Source organism: Salmo trutta, chromosome 22 (genome assembly GCF_901001165.1).
Source record: "Salmo trutta chromosome 22, fSalTru1.1, whole genome shotgun sequence".
Classification (NCBI taxonomy): Eukaryota; Metazoa; Chordata; class Actinopteri; order Salmoniformes; family Salmonidae; genus Salmo; species Salmo trutta.
In genome coordinates, this window is record NC_042978.1 from 27,471,668 (window position 1) to 27,493,497 (window position 21,830).

The 21,830-nt window shown below is 41.8% G+C and overlaps 3 long non-coding RNA genes across 4 annotated transcripts; all 3 read left to right on the forward strand.

Annotated features, from left to right (window-relative positions):
• LOC115158497 (uncharacterized) lies at positions 1-1,675 on the forward strand. The gene is made up of 3 exons (XR_003868676.1): positions 1-366; positions 505-605; positions 1,633-1,675. It is a non-coding gene; the product is annotated as an uncharacterized LOC115158497 (long non-coding RNA).
• Positions 1,676-1,977: 302 nt separating this feature from the next.
• LOC115158498 (uncharacterized) lies at positions 1,978-9,643 on the forward strand. Its single transcript, XR_003868677.1, has 4 exons — positions 1,978-2,016; positions 3,025-3,189; positions 8,895-9,024; positions 9,489-9,643. It is a non-coding gene; the product is annotated as an uncharacterized LOC115158498 (long non-coding RNA).
• Positions 9,644-10,753: 1,110 nt separating this feature from the next.
• On the forward strand, positions 10,754-14,315 carry LOC115158499 (uncharacterized). 2 transcript variants are annotated; one of them, XR_003868678.1, is made up of 3 exons: positions 10,754-11,527; positions 11,894-13,386; positions 14,275-14,315. It is a non-coding gene; the product is annotated as an uncharacterized LOC115158499 (long non-coding RNA). The 2 variants fall into 2 exon arrangements; XR_003868679.1 differs by having other exon boundaries at positions 11,982-13,386.
• Positions 14,316-21,830: the final 7,515 nt, after the last annotated feature.

A 21,830-nucleotide genomic window follows, 5' to 3' on the forward strand; every position in this document is an offset into this window, starting at 1 on the left:
TGTTGAGAAGCTTGGTGAGTTGTTGACATTGGATAGAGATTGAAAAGTGATAGTTGGGCATTTTTTTGTTGATATTATTCAAAGTCGTTTATTCAAATTACAGGAGACGGGGGATGTAGATTATAAATAGTTTTCTTGGTTTTGTAACTTTATTTTTGTGTCCAGTTAGTGTAATTTATTTCAATTTGACTTGCTAACTTCAGTTACCAGCTCGAGTGTGCAGTTTTCGCCGCCAACACTACCACAAATGTCGTTGACTTTTTGTTGAAGAATGTATTTCATTCTCTTGGGTACACGGAAAAAGTGCGATTTAAAACCGAGCGTTGACCTCAGCCTGAGATTAATTTCATGAAGAAGGATGAAAAGGTGAGGGCGTTCAGTACCAATTGCTATCAAAGGTAATTTTTGGTGACAACATGATTCCATGTGTGTTATTTCATAGTGTTGATGTCTTCACTGTTATTCTACAATGTAAAAAATAAAGAAAAACCCTTGAATGAGTAGGTGTGTCCAAACTTTTGACTGGATCAACACCCCTGCGTTTGGGGCATGCAAGAACTGGCATCTAGAGGACACGAAGAGAGGGAATGTTCCGTTAACAAGCGGTAATTGCACGTTACGATGCTTTACACGCTGAACGCTCTACTGTCTTTTCTGGGATGTAGAAATCAATTCAGAATGATTTGATTGCTTCCATCGCATCATCCATTAATAGTTAGATTAAAGAGGTTGACGCAGCGCATTTTTCCGCGCGCGCTTAAGTAGGCTTTTCACTTTGCTCAGGTATTTATTTAGCAAAGATGATACTAGATAATCGCTCCGGACAGACACAAGCAAAAAGCTCGTTACATAAATGTTGCAGCCGCCTAGGCTACACCTAAACATTAGACATCTAACATGCTGTATGGGATGAAAACGAGACCATTTTTCAGTCTGATCAACTGTAGGCTACTGCATACAGCCTATGTGCGCTGGCAATTTGGTCAGGGTAACTAATTGGTAACGTTATGTAGTCTAGTCAATTTGTGTGTCAGTAGAAAATGTGATACAAATTGGGCTGGTATGCTGCCTATACGTTTTCAATCTAAAGTTATTAACTGGAATGAATCCATCAACATAATAATGATGACAGACGTGAATACATGTTTTAGAAGGTTCTACAGTTGCATGCAGTAGGCCTGCATGACATTCAGGGCCAGGAGTTTTTTCCAGTTTTAAACCATGTGACCTGATTAGGAAAAACTAATCCCATCATAGCCCTTATAAAACCTTTTTACAACTGATTAATCACTGTCATACATTATAGGATCCAGAGTTTTCCTGGTTAGGTTAACAGATAAGGAAAAACTCTTGGGCCAAGGGGATAAAAATTGCCCCCTCCACTCTGGGACCAAGTCTGCTTCCAGTTGTCAGTTATCGTCAGTTATGTGGATGATCAGGGCTTTATTCAGGAACATTTCTTGGGCTACTTTGATGTGTCAAGTGGGCGAGATAAACACAGACTATGCTGATTAAGTTAAACACAGACTAACTTAGTCAGCATAGTCTGTGTTTAACTTCATAGAGAAACTTGTTGTTCAAACCTACAATGGCACAGCTGTAATGGAATGTATCTGCTATTTGTATTTACAGCTAAGTCCCCTCCTGTTCCCTGACTAAGAGGTGATGGCCACTCCACTACCATTACCATTGTCAACTCTCTCCTGCCATGAACTGAAGCCATGTCTCATGTGCCCGCTCATCCACTGGCACATTTTATGTTTCCTCTCTAAGCACTATGGGTACCCCTATCAATTTTCAAGTCATTCACATACACAAACACAATCATATTATTGCACATCAATGATTTTACTCCTTGCTTGGACTAACTCATTCTTAGGTATTTTGTCTAACTGTGTAGTGTTATTGTTTTTTGTCTTCCCAGTCAAATCCTGCATTGAAGTCAAAACTCTGAACACCTCAACTCATGCCTCATACCCTCATTCAATCACTGCTGTGATCCCTTCCCAAAACGGTGTAAGTAGCCCTATCATTCCCATTCCTCATAATATTGTACTATAAATGTCTTTATTAAATGCTTTAAGTTAAAATAATTACTCTTTGCCGATTTTTTTAATTTATTTTTTTAAACACACTTTGACATCTCCGTGCATTCCGCGCCGCAAAACACCAGTCTCAATGTCAACAGTGAAGAGGCGACTCTGGGATGCTGGCCTTCTAGGCAGAGTTCCTCTGTCCAGTGTCTGTGTTCTTTTGCCCATCTTAATCTTTTCTTTTTATTGGCCAGTCTGAGATATGGCTCTTTCGTTGCAACTCTGCCTAGAAGGCCAACATCCCGGAGTCGCCTCTTCACTGTTGACATTGAGACTGGTGTTTTGCGGGTACTATTTAATGAAGCTGCCAGTTGAGGACTTGTGAGGCGTCTGTTTCTCAAACTACACACTCTAATGTACTTGTCTTCTTGCTCAGTTGTGCACCGGGGCTTCCCACTCCTCTTTCTATTCTGGTTAGAGCCAGTTTGCGCTGTTCTCTGAAGGGAGTAGTACACAGCGTTGTACGAGATCTTCAGTTTCTTGGTAATTTCTAGCATGGAATAGCCTTCATTTCTGGAATAGCCTTCACTTAGGAAATGTCTAAGTGACCCCAAACTTTTGAATGGTAGTGTACATAGGAAACCACATGAGCATGTTGTGCTTGGCTGATCTAAGCAGGAGATTTTGGAAGATAGAAAATAGATGAAAATAAGATATAAGGGAGTTAGCTTACCAGTTCTTATTTTGTTTTCTGGAGAGAAAAACATTTGAGATGAGATCTAGAATGATTAATGATTTCATTTCAAACACAGAGGGTAAGTAAATAAACTGTTAATCTCTGGAGAACCATTAACCATTTTCCATTACTGCATAACATTACATGTAACAATATTTAAGTTTATTATCATAAATGAGGTCAAGATTAATCTAATGTGGGATAAATATTTTTATAGTAATTCATCACTATCTCTTTTTCTCTCACTCTTTGTAGTCCAGCTCTGATCCAATGCAATGTATGGAGAGCAGTGCCCCCTGCTAGTTGATCGTCAGAACAGCTGCCAATGACTGGACCTGGACCAGGTCAGCATTATCTCCAGCTGGACAACTGGACTGGATCAGGTCATCCTCTACAGCTGGAAGAGCAGGACTACACCAGGTCAGCACAAACACTCAACACAAATATTAGTCTCTAAGCTTACAGAGAACGACCCATGTACGATCACACAGAAACTGTGACCGTTCCCCAACACACGCGGCCATGTGCTGTAATCCCTGTGTACACACACAGATACAGCCTCATATAGCCTCCACGATGCACACATAAGCACAGACAGACACAAAGACCCATAACACAAGCTGTAGAACACGCTCTGCGTAGAGACAGGAATGTAACCAGCCCTTAAAGTGAGATCTGCTGTGGAGAAACCGGAAAAGTATTTGAATAAAAGGAAACCATTCTTCCAGGTCACAGTGCTTTTCTGGCTCCTCTGAGGCTCCTTCTCTATCTGCTATACTGTGTATTTCTGTGCGGTTTCTTGTGAAACCTGTTTAAGAGCAGGAGGTCTTACTATACTGTACTATCATACAGATCAGCACTAACTAAGCAAACAGAACTTACACTGAGTTTGGATGAAACTCCAGATCTATGCAACTAACAGGTCTATCTGTACTAGTTAGCACGGTGATGATGTATCAGATGCACAGGGTGCATATAGTATGTTGAAGTATGAAGCACAGAGGGGTATACAATACAGTATGCATCATGAGGGGAAAGCTACATAGTGTACATATACAAATAAAAAATACTGGTCTGTTTATTTGAAGGAAACATATGCTACTGGTCATTTGAGGAACAAGTAGTATGTTACTGTCATTAAGATATCCGAGATCCCACGGAGATCAGTACAGTCTTTGTTAGAGTTGCTCTGCCGCAGTCAGGGGAAATGTCAAGCCAAAACATTGGAGGTCCATCTTTTTCAGCCAGACGTTTTTCAGTCTATCCCAAAGAGAGGCTGTACAGGAAAAGCCCCATAAAACCCTCTTAGAGAAACGTCCAGAATCAACAGCACATTCTAGCTTGTCAAAGAAGAGGTTGAGGAATATATGAATGGGTAGAAATGAACACGCATAAGTCTACTCACACACAGTCTAAAAAAGGTCCATGGAGTTTTTAATCAGGTCTACAGTATATGGAAACATAAAAGTAAATACATTCAAATGGTCAAACTAAAAACCATGACCTTTACCCTACAAACTGTATGAAGCCACATGTAATTCTGTCTGTACATCATGTTCTTATGACACAATCAAAGACTTAGAGTGTTACACAATATTACTTAAAGAATCCAATGACTACCAGGTTCCAGAAGTCAATATCCAAAGATTTTCAGAGGGTATTTTTGTCATGAATACAGAGACTACCCTTTTGTGGCCAGAGTAGTATATTGCACCCGCTAAACCCAAGATGCATGTTGGTGTAATACACACTAATAAACACCTGAGGGCAGTCAAAGATTATATGCTATCAAGCAAACCAAGGTTGCTGTGTCCTAGTGATGGAACTCTGTTCAACCCATAGAGATAGATAGAGGACTCATCTTTGTATCTGTGCCATTATCGCGTCTGTGACAAAATGGGCAGTGCAATTGTGGCTATCTCCATTTTAAGCAGTGGAGGCTGGTAGGAGGAGTTATAGGAGGACTAGCTCATTGTAATAGCTGGAATGGAATTAATGGAACGGTATCAAACATATGGAAACCGTTTGACTCTGTTCCATTTATACCATTTCAGCCATTACATTGAGCCCGTCCTCCTATAGCACCTCCCACCAGCCTTCACTGATTTTAAGGTAGTCAATTTTCTTCTTCGCGATTGCCTGATCTCTCCCGATGACATGACTCCTGAAATTCTGCAAATTTTCTCATAGATGAAACATTTGATCTCAATACCCAGAACTAAAATCTGTTACAGAGTGGGCACCTTTTTGTAGGCTTTGCCCTTTGCCAAAGTTTCAGTTAGTTATTGTACAGGCGCACTTCACAGAGTAGGCATTCTCTAATGTAAATATTAAAATACATGCTAGAATGCACCAATACGATCTCGCTAGCTCTTGCTTGGCTCTGCCCACCTCCTTGCTTGCTCTGCCCACTATGATTAATATGCTCAAATTGGAAATGACACGCTGTGGTCTATCTTGGGTTATTTACAACAAAAAAACATGTGAAACAAGAGACTGCAGGTTAGTGTTTAGTGAAGTTGATGTCTCTCGAGGTATCTATTTACAGTAAACACACTGTGACGATTGTCCTATGTCCACCGTCACCGTCATAAACTGAGGAACGCTCAACTCTCTTATAGCGAGGCGGAGTTGAGTTTTGATAACTGGTCGCGGGATTTGCTAGCAACAACATTGAGTTACCATCAATCGATGATTGTGAAAATGTCTGGTTGTATTTGCTAAAAGTTTTTATTAAAAGCATGAATTTCAGCACCCTGCTGAAGGACCGCAGTTGTACAGGACAAACATAGGTTAGGCTACAGGTAAGCATGTTCCAAATAGACATTTTTACAAGAATCAACTGATGGTGACTCGATGTTGTTGCTATCAAATCCCGCAACCAGTTATCAAAACTCAACTCTGCCTCTATATAAGAGAGTGGAGTTGAGCGTTCCTCAGCTAACCGTCACCTGAGCTTATAGCAGCACGAAGTATGGGTGATAGAGGTGCTGCAGCACCCCCTGTTGGTGAGGTGGTAAAACTGCACAAATTTGCATTCTTGATATATATGACAATGGGATTTGGGTAGGGGAGAGAAAAAAACATGGGATATTAATATTTGGGCCACGTTCTGCATGGAGAGTTCTCAGCTCTGTTTTGTAAGTGGTGCTCTCATAATATGCTCTTATCTATTCAGTTGGGGATTTGGAGTTGGACACATGATCTGCTGTAAGATCCCTCTAGCCCTCTCTCCCTCTTCTCTCACCTTTGTGGTGGATATCAAGTGATCTGGAGCAATGTTCGCAATACTTTTCCACTTCTATTTTCTATTCGTTTAGAATTCTAAACTTGGCGAAAAGGAATGGGAACAATATCAAATTAGGAACGTGTCATTTTCTCACCCTCGGCTCACAGGCCTGCTCCTGCCCATGCCAAACACGTAGATGTACTAGCCCACTAGTCTAGCAAGGAACACAGTGCTGGACGTGGTGCTTTCCACCTGCTGGTGCTGGATTGAGGTAAGTGGTCCACGATGGATCGCATAGCTGTCCATTTGTGCTCAGTTTTAATAGGCACAATCTTAGTTACTAGACAACACGCATCTCGTTATCTCTCTCACACACACACACACTGTAATTATGCAGTACAAAGAAATGTGTGCTCTGTTCAAAATGGTGTATTCCTAGATGGCGTGTGAGTTTCAAGTTTGTAAGTTTCAAGTTGGGGAACGCTTACAATTTATATTACCATTTCTACTGATCTGCGTGCCGTTTATGATTTTCATATGGGCATTTTTGTTTCATTTTAATGATATAATGTTTTTGTTTCTCAATCATTGTCACATGGTTAATAATACAAATCTGAATTAAAATGATAAGTCTAAATGTAAAATTTCCACTAATGCGAGAGCACCAGCCTCTGCCATTTGGACATTGATTCACCTTGAGCCATTGACAGCTAAAGAAATGAGGGCATGGAACTAAGAACCTAGGCCAAAGTAGCAGTAGGCCTATAACTTCCATTGTCAACTAAATAAAAATACATAAAAACAGAAAATATCCAGATGAAAATGCAGGTTCTTTCAATTGCATTCATCTCCCAATTCCACCTGTCTACCTCCCTTTCTATCTGTCTTGACTTGAGCGATCACTAGTGAAGTGCAACATTGTATCAACTAGCCTATTCCGGGCCCTCAGAGTTCACGGAGCCAGTGGGAAATGTGTTCAGGTATTTTATGATATATGGGTTCCTCAGAGCATTACATTTTGCTCTCTCACAATGAGGCCTGGTGATTATCAAGGTCATTTTTTAAAACTGACTTTGTTGACTTACTGTGTGAAAAAAAAAGACTGAGAAGCTCAGCTTAATAGTGGTAGTGAGTTAAGACAATCAAAAATCTGACTGCTGTCCCTCGTAGCAGTGGTGTGTGGATGTGTGTGGTAGTCTGTGCCTTGACTCGTAGTCATCGCTGTAATTATTGAGATATTGTGGCATGTGACCGCCGACCACATCTTGTGGAGGATCTTCTCTGTTAACGGGCATCCTGGGCTGTAGTGGTTACTGGATCTGGCTCGGAGAACCATGAAAAATATGGGTCGGTTGTAGAATTGAAGGACCATTAAAATATGGGTTGGTTGTAGAATTGAAGGACCATTAAAATATGGGTCGGTTGTAGAATTGAAGGACCATTAAAATATGGGTCGGTTGTAGAATTGAAAGACCATTAAAATATGGGTCGGTTGTAGAATTGAAGGACCATTAAAATATGGGTCGGTTGTAGAATTGAAGGACCATTAAAATATGGGTCGGTTGTAGAATTGAAGGACCATTAAAATATGGGTCGGTTGTAGAATTGAAAGACCATTAAAATATGGGTCGGTTGTAGAATTGAAAGACCATTAAAATATGGGTCGGTTGTAGAATTGAAAGACCATTAAAATATGGGTCGGTTGTAGAATTGAAAGACCATTAAAATAGGGGGAAATTGTAGGTGCTGGTTTTACGCCGGTAGCAACCACCACAGTGTGTCTGTCCAGAACAGGAGGAAGCAGTATTCCATGTTAAGGGGGTTTAATAAATGATCCACACACACATGAACATCCAACACCACTCTGACAGTAATTGTGGTTATTGAAATGCGCACACACAATAATATATCAGACAGACAGGGAGTCAGCCCACAGGATTTTCTTTCTCAGCAGGAGAGAAAAACTGGTAGTGCTCATCAGGATGGGGAAAGCACGTTTCTGACCACACAGTGTGCTGGGGTCCTACACTAACTGAAACAGAAGTCCCAGGAATCTAGGCCACTGATAGGCTGAAGGAGATGTGGTGATAAGTAATTGGCGTGACCTTAACCAATAAGACACTAACAGAAGTGGGGGTCATCTGAATGGGAGGCTAAGCTGCCTGACTAGAACTAACCAGAAGGGATGGCTAGAATCAGCTGACCGGACCTGGCCGTTTTTACACCCAGAGCTATCTAACAATACAAATGTGTATACTTTCAAGCTGAAAAGTGAATGACTATCTGAAAGGGTTGCTAAACAATTGTTCCGTCTGTTTCTAACACACAATCACCATTCCCAGCACAGCTGACAGATGTTGGGTGAGGTGAGATGTATTGTTACATCACCTCTTGGACACCAGATGTTGACCTCAGCTAACCCCTCTCAGCACATCAATAATAAATACATAGACTCGCTCATATCTCATTCACTGTGTACAGCTACTTGCAACATTATTGAAATGTTCCTTAGCTGTCATGAAAGTGATCATCAATGATCTAAGACAGTCCTCTGGCATTAGCGTAATGTTTGTTGTTGCTAGTTAGTTGCATCCGAGTTGTGCAGCATGTGTGCTTTAATAGCTGGGTCTGCTGCATGTTGAGACATAACCTGTCCAGAGATGAGTTTCCTAAAACCTACGTAGCACTAAGGTCATTTTAAATCCATTGGTAGGAAATGGATGAACAATGATCTTATTGCCACAAATGTTTTGTCAAACTCACCCCAGTGTTAACACTGCTGCATCCTTCCTGTACAATGTAATGTACATACAGTAGTTATTGGTTTGAAATCTATCTCTGTTTGTAGGATGAATCTAAATGACAAAGGCCAGTGACTCTTTCCATTACCTTTCAGTGTTCTCCCAGCAGCACCTGCTCTTCCAGACCACACAGAGCATCTGGAGCTCAAGGACACCTGTCATCATCATTGACCTCCGATCCCCAGCTGGAGCGCCGCTCTGGAAACACTGGGGAGGGCCCTGCCGGTAACAAACACACACACACACTAATCAAATTTAATTGGCTATAATCATGTAATGTAGAGGCTAATACAATGGTTTTGAAAGACAGAATCAGAGAACATGGGTTGTGTGTGACACTGTCTTTGTGTATCTGTGTGGGTGGGTGTTTTACAGACACTCCCATATGTGTGTCTGCTGCTGACAGGCCAGACTAATAGGCAGTCTGTTTTTGCCTACAGTAAATATCTACTCCATGGAAAACCAGATGGCTGTGTGTGTGTGTGTGTGTGTGTACATTATTCAGTGAGAGCTCCAGCACCAAGTGTCTGCTGCATGTCAATGCAAGACAAAAATGTGCCCGAGTAACACTGCTGCATCCTCCCTATACAATGTAATGTACATACAGTAGTTATTGGTTTGAAATCTATCTCTGTTTGTAGGATGAATCTAAATGACAAAGGCCAATGACTCTTTCCATTACCTTTCAGTGTTCTCCCAGCAGCACCTGCTCTTCCAGACCACACAGAGCATCTGGAGCTCAAGGACACCTGTCATCATCATTGACCTCCAGCTTGAGCGCCGCTCTGGAATATTAGGAGGGTGTTCTTAATGTTTTGTACACTGTGTATATATACAAAAGTATGTGGATACCCCTTCAAATTAGTGGGGGTTTGGCTATTTCAGCCACACCCTTTGCTGACAGGTATATAAAATTGAGCACACAGCCATGCAATCTCCATAGGGAAAACATTGGCAGCAGAATGGCCCGTACTGAAGAGCTCAGTGACTTTCAACGTGGCACCATCATAGGATGCCACCTTTCCAACAAGTCAGTTGGCCAAATTTCTGCCCTGCTAGAGCTTCCCCGGTCAACTGTAAGTGCTGTTGTGAAGTGGAAAAGTTTAGGAGCAACAACGGCTCAGCCGCCAAGTGGTAGGCAACACAAGCGCACAGAAGGGGACCGCCGAGTGCTGAAGCGCATAGTGTGTAAAAATCGTCTGTCCTCAGTTGCAACACTCACTACCAAGTTCTAAACTGCCTCTGGAAACAACGTCAGCACAATAACTGTTTGTCAGAAGCTTCATGAAATGGGTTTCCATGGCCAAGCAGCCGCACACAAGCCTAACACAAACCATGTGCAATGCCTAACGTTGGCTGGAGTGGTGTAAAGCTCACCGCCATTGGACTCTGGAGCAGTGGAAACACGTTCTCTGGAGTGATGAATCATGCTTCACCATCTGGCAGTCCTGATGGACGAATCTGGGTTTGGCGGATGCCGGAGAACGCTACCTGCCCCAATGCATAGTGCCAACTGTAAAGTTTGGTGGAGGAGGAATAATGGTCTTGGGCTGTTTTTCATGGTTCGGGCTAGGTCCCTTAGCTCCAGTGAAGGGAAATCTTAACACTACAGCAAACAATGACATTCTAAGCGATTCAATGCTTCCAACTTTGTGGCAACAGTTTGGGGAAGGCCCTTTCCTGTTTCAGCATGACAATGCCTCTGTGCACAAAGCAAGGTCCATACTGACCTCAACCCCATCGAACACCTTTGGAATGAATTGGAACGCCGAGTGCGAGCCAGGCCTAATCGCCCAATATCAGTGACTGACCTCATTAATGCTCTTGTGGCTGAATGGAAGCAAGTGCCTGCAGCAATGTTCCAACATCTAGTGGAAAGCCTTCCCAGAAGAGTGGAGGCTGTTATAGCAGCAAAGGGGGGACCAACTCCATATTAATTCCCATGATTTTGGAATTAGATGTTCGATGTGCAGGTGTCCACATACTTTTGGTAATGTAGTGTATATTCAAAGTGTTATGTTTTTACTCTCACAGTTAGCCTGTAATGGCAGCTATATACACTCTTCAGCTTGAAATATTATTGTAAAGTCTCAGGTAAATACCAATCTGGGTCCTGGAGAGCTACAAGGTGTGCAGGCTTGTTTCAGCCCAGTACTAATACACCTACTACCTAAGACAGTGAGACTAATGTTTTCCCCAGTAGGGGGTGTGGCCTGGATGCATTACATTTTTAAGAACGCTATGACTACAATGGCAGAGGTCTTCTCCTCAGTTACTGTACTCATGGCTCCCGTTCCTGAGCTGCTGCTGGCCACTCTGCATGATCTGCTCAAAACAGAGCTGAAGAGATTCTAGTGGTTCCTGAAAGAAGGTTTAGAAGGCTTTTGTTGCATCACAAAAGGCCAGCTGGAGAATGCTAACAGATAGACTACAGTGGATAAGATGGTGGAGACCAAGGTATTGAGGGAGCTGTGAAGATCTCACTGGAGATCCTGAAGATTAACCAGAACCAACTGGTTGAAACAGTAAAGAATCAGTACGATGAGGGTGAGACAACAGAACCATCTGGTTAGAGGATTAAAAAAGATTTAAGATGACAACTGCACAAACAAATAACAGGACACTGATTTTTCAGACTAGACAACCAAACAAGAACATTTGAACTAAACAAGCTGTCTCTCTCTTTCTCTCTCAGCCCAGAGTGCTTCAGAGGTTCTAGATGTCAGAGGTAAGCCGTATGAATTAACACAACAGCACCCAGAAGGCAGAATTTGACAGGTGACGTCATTATGATGCCATATTATGGTTGCAAACTTCTGGTTCAGAAGACGTCATATAACCAGATATCAACCAGGTAAAGATGTATTTTTTCATGACAACATCAAGACATCATGGGAAAGAAGTCATATTTTGGTTGTTATCTGGTCAGATAACCAGATTATTTTCTTTTGGCCAAAAATACATTTTAAAAACAACCTGACCAAAACACACAATAATGATATTATTGCATTCTGACTAATCCAATCCAGACAAACACATACTAAATAGTAATCATGACCGTAAAATAAAGAATAAACTTTGATTTTCCTTGCAGACAAAGACAAACTGAAAGTCTAAATAAGTATGGTTGTATATGAGGGGACTTCAAAGAAGGGGAATCTGTCTAAATCTATCTAAACCAGATATACAGTGATCTCCATGTGATTGAGAGGGCCTGGGGAAGGGTCAGAGATGAGCATGAGGTCATACATCTGGAATCCAGAACACCAGCCACAGGAGAGACCGCTATTGAAGCCAGCCAATGTTCAAGCCCATGGGAAAGACTCTCTGTTCAGAAGTTTATTCACGACTGGGCAGAAGGAAAAGATCTTTCCACAAAAAAAGATCATTACGTAGGGGAAAACAACTGTGATTGAACTGCTTCATGAATTCTTCCCTAAAATGAAACCAATCAAGACTATGACGAGCAATTCTAAAGTTCTGTTCATATTTGATGGTCTGGATGAGTGTCGACTCTCTCTGGACTTAAAAAAAGGCTCTTGGAATTACGTGACCCTTGAACAAGATGGCCGCATGAACTGAAAGCTCTGCACAAACTGAGAGCTCCGCACAAGTAATTTCCAATTCTTAATCTTACCTCCACTTCAAGTTAAACCCCATTAGCTTTAGTAAAAAAAACATGGCGGCTACAAAAGGTGACATTACATGTGACATTTTTACCTGGACTCGAGCAATATCTGCGGAAAAACCCTCCAAGAAAAAGCTAGCGCCTCTTGCGAAGACATCCTTTCTTAGCTTAGATCCTAACGTACAGAACTCAACATCAAACTAGATGGCATTAACTCTCAGAACAGTGGGATAGGGGGCAAGGCGACAACCCTGGAAAATGCCTTTCTTGGCATCAACAACAACCATCAACGTGGGGCGCCTGGATGAGGCAGAAGGGTGAATCCTATCCATGGAAAACTCAATGGTACATGCCATGGAAACAACAGCATCTGGCAGACGCCATGGAAACAATAGCATCTGCTACCATGGAAACAACAGCATCTGCTGAAAAGAAAATAGAGCATCTGGAAGAGAAAACAGAGGACCTGGAAAATAGAGGGTGAAGGAATAACTGTGTTCTATTAAACCTGACCGTAAAAGAAGAGGGAAACATACCACTGATCCGCTACCTGTAAGACAAACTCCCCGAGTGGATCTCGAGAGAGCTTACTTAGGCCCTCACCAGCAGCCAGACAACCACCGCGCCCAATCACCATACATTTCCTGAGATTCACCGACAAGGAACGAGTCCTACAGACAGCGACAATCAACACCATTACAGTGGGAAACGCCAAACTCACTTTACACCAGGACCTGTCAGCTGGAATACGCAGAGAGTTTGACGAGGTGAAGAAACACTTCAATGACCGAGGCATCTTCAGGGGATTCAAATACCAAAACGAGCTCAGGATTCTTCACCAAGGAGCCCTGCGACACTTCAAAACTCCCGAAGAGGCAAAATGTTTTTTTGAAGGACAATCCTGGCCACTGAGAAATGGACCAACGACTAAAAGCGATTTACTGTTATTATTAATGGAGGTAAGACAACATATAGCCCCCATCCAATGACCCACCCGCCCCGCCCCGCTAATGTCTATTTAAAAAAATATATATTTTAGCTGAGAGGGATAGGCCCTATAGCTTATCCTAGGCCTTCTAATGTTTTAGCCTACTTGTTTTTCCCCTTTTAGGTCAAGTGAGAAAATTAAGCATTTACAGCCTGTTATCTTGTCTGTAGAACATATAGGCTAATTGGCAGACATAAAGATCAGATACTGTCAATTTATATTAGGCCTGTACCCTATTCTTTTTATTTGTATTCATCATTTTCACACAGGCCTTCACCATTGATAGCCTGTCGATTACGACACATCTACAGACGTAACGAGAGGCTCAGTGTGTGAATTTTTTGCCCATGGTTATGACCGCCTTATCCTGTTGATATTTTGTTTTAATAATAACAAACAACTTATCCTATAGATGTCATTTAGGGGTTTGCTCTCTCATTTCTGTTTTATTTAGTCCAAACATTTAGGCCTATGTCCTTTGGGGGATGTATTTGTAGGCTAGGCTATTGATTTTATTCACTTCATTTCTCCATCTCTTTTTTTACTGTGGACGGGGGCTATGTTGTCACAGAGAGGATGAGGCATTTTTTTCTCTCTCTCTCAGAAGACGTTGTGCGTTGCGAACTGTTCCTGTTTTTCGGAACACAGAATTGTGACTGATCCGACAGGAACACAGAATTGTTAACAGATCCGACAGGATATGTCGAGTTGTTGTTTGGGAACTTGGATTAGGTGTTCAGAGAAGGTTATTTTATGTACACTGTTTCTTTTTCTTTTATGTGATCGCAGCTGTAACTATTCACCTATACTGTCACACCCTGATCTGTTTTACCTGTCTTTGTGATTGTCCCCCCTCCAGGTGTCGCCCATCTCCCCCATTATTCCCTGTGTATTTATACCTGTGTTCTCTGTTTGTCTGTTGCCAGTTCATCTTGTTTGTCAAGCCAACCAGCATTTTTGTGTTAGCTCCTGCTTTTCCCCAGTCTCTCTTTTCTCGTCCTCCTGGTTTTTGAGCCTTGCCTGTCCTGACCCTGTACCCACCCGCCTGACCACACTGCCTGACCCTGAGCCTGCCTGCCGTCCTGTACCTTTGCCCCACCTCTGGATTACCGACCTCTGCCTGACCTGAACCTGCCTGCCGTCCTGTACCTTTGCCCCTGTTGCTGTAATAAACATTGTTACTTCGACACGGTCTGCATCTGGGTCTTACCTTGATACCTGATATATTCCCAGAGATGACTTGCACTAGAGTTCGGTTACTGTTCGATGACGGTGACTAGTACCTTAAATCTACTGACATGAAACTGCCATGGACTAGGTCATGCAATAAAATGGTATTAAAAAGTGCTCTCAAAAAGGAAAAAATAGACATCGCGCTATTACAAGAGGTACACCTCTGTGGTGCTGAACATGCTAAACTCCGCAGAGCTTGGGTGGGACAGGTGTATTTCTAATCTTTCAAATCAAACAGTAGAGGCACAGCCATACTTATCCATAAGCATGTTCCATTCATAATTGACAAAAACATATCTGATCCGGAGGAGAGATTTATTCTGGGTCAATGTATGGGCAACCAATTACTATCTTAAATATACATGCCCCTAACACAGATACTCCTGCTTTCATGTCGAAAATAAAAACCCTGTTCAATGAGCGTTGTGTTGTCTTTGGAGTGCTGGCTGGAGGTTTTAATTGTACCCTCAACTCAACTGGACAAATCATCTCAAGTCCCCACCACAAACCCTAGATCAGCGAAGATGTTGAACTCTCTTACTAAAGAGATGGGACTGATAGATATCTGGAGAGAGACTAATAGCTCATCTATGGACTATACATACTACTCCAATGTCCATAACACCTACTCTCGTATAGATTACATTTTTATCCAAAAGTTTTCATTAATTCTATCACTTACACAATATGACGCATAGCACTTTGTCTGCGTCTGCTTTGACCTCTGTAAAAATATCCCGAGGTCAAAGAGCTGGAAATTCAACACCTCCATGCTGTCAAACGAAGCATTCCAAACATTGGTTACTACATGGATAGACAACTACACACAAGACAGCAAAGACTCTCCTGTTTCTCTGGCCACAATGTAGGACACTGCCAAAGCTACACTGAGGTCATCTAATTGCATATGCTTCCTCTAAGAAAAAAGCAATGGAAGCACACAGGTTAGATCTTGATGGAGCTGGAACGCTGCGAAAAAGTACCTAAACAATCCCCAGACAGCGCCTCCTAGAGTCAATTTAAAGCAGCCAAAGCCAAACTATACTTGGGGATAAAAACAAAAAAGTTTTATTTACTAAACAGATACCATGAGTATAGCAATAGGCCTACCAGAGTGCTTGCTTACCCATTTTTTTAAAGCAGTCAGAGCAGTCAGGCCATCCAAACAGCAGATGACGAGGACATTTATGATCCAAATAAGATTTCATGATTTTTACAGCAAATGATTACTTCTGAGAGAAAACATACGGCTGCAGAACTCGGTTCCTTCCGAGAGGGAATCTCGCTCTCAAAACTATCAGAGACCGACCAAGAAGATCTCGACTCCCCCTTCACTCTTGAGGAAGTCCTATAGGCAATTCTCTCCATGCCACCTAACAAGTCCCCAGGCCCAGAGAGTTCTACAAAGCTTTTTGGCCCCAGTTTAGCCCTATTTTTATGCCAATGCTGGATGATTTTTGCAAAAATGGAGCTCTCCCAGACTCTATGTACACAGCCCACATTACAGTGTTGTTAAAATGGAGCTCTCCCAGACTATGTACACAGCTCACATTAGTGTTGCTCAAAAAAGACAAGGACCCTCTATCCTGCTCATCCTTCCGGCCCATAAGCTTGTTGGATTTCCACTATAAAATAACTGCCAAATTGCTCACCAAAAGACTAAACACTCTCCTTCCCAAAATAATAAAAGCGGACCAAACTGGATTTATTAGAGACAGATACTCTTCTGATAACATTCACCGTCTTTTTGATATTATAGTTCAAGTAAACTCACAGAAGACCCCTGTCCTGCTGTCTTCACTGGATGCTGAGAAAGCGTTCAACAGGATGGAGTGGAGCTTTCTGTTCTCAGTCTTAGAAAAGTTCAATATGGGCCCAAACTTTATTAAATGGATTAAGTCCCTATATTCTCATCCAAATGCCATGGTGTCTACTAACGGTCTTTGGGACGGGGCACAAGACAAGGATGCTTGCTGTCCCCCCTGCTCTACGTTTTGGGGGCGGAGCCTTTGGCGGAGTTGATAAGGAGCAATCCAGGTATTATGGGTGTTTCTGCAGGCGGCCTTCAGCACAAGATTTCACTCTATGCGGATGATGTCTTGCTCTACATATCCAACCCTGAGAACGGCAAGTTGTCAGGATATAAGATACATTTGAACAAATCCATTGTTTGTCTTCTCAATCTTCCACTCACCAGCTCTATGAAGACTCCCTGTCCTCTCAATCTTCCACTCACCAGGGGTTTCAACACTTTGGGATCTTTGTAACACCAGATCTGAATTGCCTTTTCAAGGAAAATTATCTCCCACTCCTGAATCGAATCGGGAATTATCTCCGAAACTGGATCTCCCTCCCAATTAGCTTAGTCAGAAGAATCAATGTTATCCGTATTAACATCCGCCCTAGATGTAATTATTTATTTTAGATGCTCCCATGCTATCTCCCAGTTAATTTTTTGAAAACAACCAACCAAAGCATCACCAAATTTATATGGGGCAATAAAAAACCTAGGATCAAGTTCTCCACTTTATTGAAACCTGGATCTAAGGTGGTCTTGCCCTTCCCTGCCTTCAATTGTACTACTGGTCTGTCCAAATCCGCAACATGCTAACATGGATCACAAACAGGCAAAACTCAATGTGGATTCATGAATAATTTTAGTGAAGTGGGCAACATAGCCAAAACCTTTGTGATTTACAACACCCTACTAGCATGGAAGGACTAGGAAATACTGTGGCATTTCCTCCCAGATATGCTCTCACTCACCTATAGTATGCAACCCAGACTTGCCAAAATCCCTGAGTGATGCCAACTTTCATCTTTGGCATACTTTAGGGATCAGGACCTTTTCAGACCTGTTTCATCAGAACACAACTACACTGAAATCCTTTCAAGAGCTCTGCAGTGAATTCAATGTGCCAAGATCCAAAACAATGTAATATCTTCAAATTAGACACGTAAATTCCTCATTCACTTCCAAGGGGAGGTTTAGAGCTCATCTGAACGAAGTTAAGACCCTTCTTGTTACAGCACAACCCATCAAAGGCAAAATCTCCTATATCTATAGACTCCTTTCTGAGAATGTGGACTCCTCCTTTACTCCTTTGAAAATAATCTGGGAAAAGGATCTTGGTCTGACTATCAGTGATGAGTTATGGGCGGATGTTTGCGACAGGGTATACTGCTCCTTTACTAATGTAAAAATGAAAGAATCTAATTACAATTTCTTTGTACAAATGTTATTACACACCAGTGAGACTCCACAGAATCAATACAGACATGTCTCCTGATTGTAAAAGTGTTACCCTTTGAAAGTGGAACCTATATGCATGTATTTTGGAGTTGTAGAGAGATTATCAGATTTTGGTCATCTATACGTACTGCTGCATACAAAATTCTAGATGTACAGTTTGGTATGACCTCTGTCTCTATCTTCTTAATGCCCAGCAGGACTTTGTTCTTAATCCAGACAGAGAAAATGTGTTTATGACTATCACATACTTTGCTAAGAAATGTATTCTCCTACTGTGGGCTTCTAATTCTTCTCCTACATTTAAAATATGGATTGACCAGATTGTTGACTTTCTTCCTCTTGAAAAGCTCACTTATGACCTCCGCAAGAGACAGCCCAGGTTTGATAGACTCTGGTCTCCACTACTCAACTATATTTCAAATTGGACAGAGTGAATGGGGAGATTTGGGAAATGAGTGTATATACAGTTGAAGTCGGAAATTTACATACACTTACGTTGGAGTCATTAAAACTCGTTTTTCACCCACTCCACAAATTTCTTGTTAACAAAATATAGATTTGGCAAGTCGGTTAGGACATCTACTTTGTACATGACACAAGTCATTTTTCCAACAATTGTTTACAGACAGATTAGTTCACTTATAATTCACTGTATCACAATTCCAATGGGTCAGAAGTTTACATACACTAAGTTGACTGTGCCTTTAAACAGCTTGGAAAATTCCAGAAAATTATGTCATGGCTTTAGAAGCTTCTGCTAGGCTAATTGACATCATTTGAGTCAATTGGAGGTGTACCTGTGGATGTATTTCCTACCTTCAAACTCAGAGCCTCTTTGCTTGACATCATGGGAAAATTAAAAGAAATCAGCCAAGACCTCAGAAAAAAAATTGTAGACCTCCATAAGTCTGGTTCATCCTTGGGAGCAATTTCCAAATGCCTGAAGGTACCACGTTCATCTGTACAAACAATAGTACGCAAGTATAAACACCATGGGACCACGCAGCCGTCATACCGCTCAGGAAGGAGACGCGTTCTGTCTCCTAGAGATGAACATACTTTGGTGTGCAAAAGTGCAAATCAATCCCAGAACAACAGCAAAGGACCTTGTGAAGATGCTGGAGGAAACAGGTACAAAAGTATCTATATCCACAGTAAAACGAGTCCTATATCGACATAACCTGAAAGGCCGCTCAGAGTAAGGTTTGCAACTGCACATGGGGACAAAGATCGTACTTTTTTGGAGAAATATCCTCTGGTCTGATGAAACAAAAATAGAACTGTTTGGCCATAATGACCATCCTTATGTTTGGAGGAAAAAGGGGGAGGCTTGCAAGCCGAAGAACACCATCCCAACCGTGAAGCACGGGGGTGGCAGCATCATGTTTTGGGGGTGCTTTGCTGCAGGAGGGACTGGTGCATGTCACAAAATAGATGGCATCATGAGGGAGGAAAATTATGTGGATATATTGAAGCAACATCTCAAAACATCAGTCAGGAAGTTAAAGCTTGGTCGCAAATGGGTCTTCCAAATGGACAATGACCCCAAGCATACTTCCAAAGTTGTGGCAAAATGGCTTAAGGACAACAAAGTCAAGGTATTGGAGTGGCCATCACAAAGCCCTGACCTCAATCCCATAGAAAATTTGTGGGCAGACCTGAAAAAGTGTGTGCGAGCAAGGAGGCCTACAAACCTGACTCAGTTACACCAGCTCTGTCAGGAGGAATGGGCCAAAATTCACCCAACTTATTGTGGGAAGCTTGTGGAAGGCTACCTGAAACGTTTGACCCAAGTTAAACAATTTAAAGGCAATGCTATCAAATACTAATTGAGTGTATGTAAACTTCTGACCCACTGGGAATGTGATGAAAGAGATAAAAGCTGAAATAAATCATTCTCTCTACTATTATTCAGACATTTCACATTCTTAAAATAAAGTGGTGATCCTAACTGACCTAAGACAGGGAATTTTTCAGAGGATTAAATGTCAGGAATTGTGAAATACTGAGTTTAAATGTATTTGGCTAGGGTGTATCTAAACTTCCGACTTCAACTGTACATGTTGTGTAAAGTGCTGTAAAAACTCATTATTTACCTGTCTCAGTTAAAGCTGAAAATAGCTAACATGATCACAGATAGTGCTGCTGCAAATTTGTTTTTTGTTTTGTTTTTTATATTTTATTATATTATATATGTCTTCCACATCTGTGAATGTGTTTTGTTTGTTTGAAAAACTTTAAACTTTAAATAAAAAAAAGCTCTGAAAGACAACAAAAAGCCAGCCTGGCTGGACAAACTGATTGCGAACTTCATCACAGGAGAGCTTCTCTCTCCTCTGCTCTCATCTGGATAACCTCACAACCTGCAGCAGCCAATCAGATCCCTCCTGAGCACATCCACCAATGGACAGAGGTATGAGGGTTCAATGACCCACAGAAGGAGGAGTACTTCAGGAAAAAAATCAGTGATGTGAACCTGGTCAGCAGCATCTTCAACCATTTCAAGTCATCAAGGAGCCTCTACATCAAGTCACAGTCTTCTGTTGGATTTTAGCCACTGTTCTAGAGAAGCCATGTTGAAGCAGAGAGTGGAGAGTTTCCCCAAGACTCTGATTGAGGCGTTCTTACACATCCTGATCTTTCAGATAGACAGGATGATAACAGATATTTGTTCCTTAGGAAGTCCTTAAACGTTGAGTGCTGGCATTCCGCCTGCTGCTGAAGGGACATCTGATCTTCTACAAGGATGACCTGAGAGAGTGTGCCATTGATGTCAGAGAGACATCAGTGTACTCAGTTTTGTGCACCGAGTTGTTTGAGGTGGAAGGGAAGATGAGTCAGAAGACAATGTTCAGCTTTGATCATCTGAACATCCAGGAGTGTCTTGCTGCTGTGTATGTGTTTCTCACATTCATAAACAGAAATGAGAACCCACTCAAACCAAAACTCCCTTGTCAAACTTTTGAAATGTGTGAAACACCAACCTATGATTAGGACAAGGCCTTACAGAGTAACAATGGACACCTGGACCTGTTCCTTCTGGGCCTCTCACTCGAGTCCAATCAGACTTTTTCCCACCTTCAGTTGTGGGATCTTGTTTTTGTACAGCTCAGTGAAAGCCTACAGAACGTGCCGTTCGTTTTCCTTTGTTTGTTATTTTGTTTGGTGTTCTGAGTATAAATAAAATTGAATCATGAGCACTTACCACGCTGCACCTTGGTCTCCTCCTTACGAAAACCGTCGCACTCACAGAGAGATGCTGTGAAGTGTTGGACTCAGCTCAAACCCCTCCCACCTGAGAGCTGGACCTGAGTAACAATGACCTGCAGGATTCAGGAGTGAAGCTGGTCTCTGCTGGATTGGAGAATACACTTTAAACTGGAGACACTGAGGTCAGTTACTATGGAATATCATAATGCACTAGATATTGAGAACAGCATTATAACTTTCTCACACACACACGCATATGGAGTCAAATCAGACTCTAAAGTCAAGCGTGCGCGAGATGGCGCTGTCGAGCAAGATTAAACATTGCAAGTAAACACTCCAGTCGAAAGAAAGCACAGAATTTGCTAGAGCAAGCAAAGGAGAGGAGTCCCACGAGTGCACAGGCCAGCGGGTGGCACGCATATAAAACTTGACTTTGAGCGAGCAGAAGATCATTGCTGCAGATCAAAAAGAAAAATGTCTTAAACAGAAAAAATGAAGAACTGTAAGCAAGGAAACGTGATTCAAATTTGTACATTTTTTATTTGAAAGCATTCAATTGTCTGCCAACAATAGTCACATATCTGTGTCAAGTTATCGCTCCCAATTTCTCAAGTTGCTCTCTCAAGTCTTTTTTAAATATTTTTTTATAATTATTTATTACAAAAAACACAAGGAAGGGGTAACAATAAAGTATTAGAACATGAAGGACAAACAATACA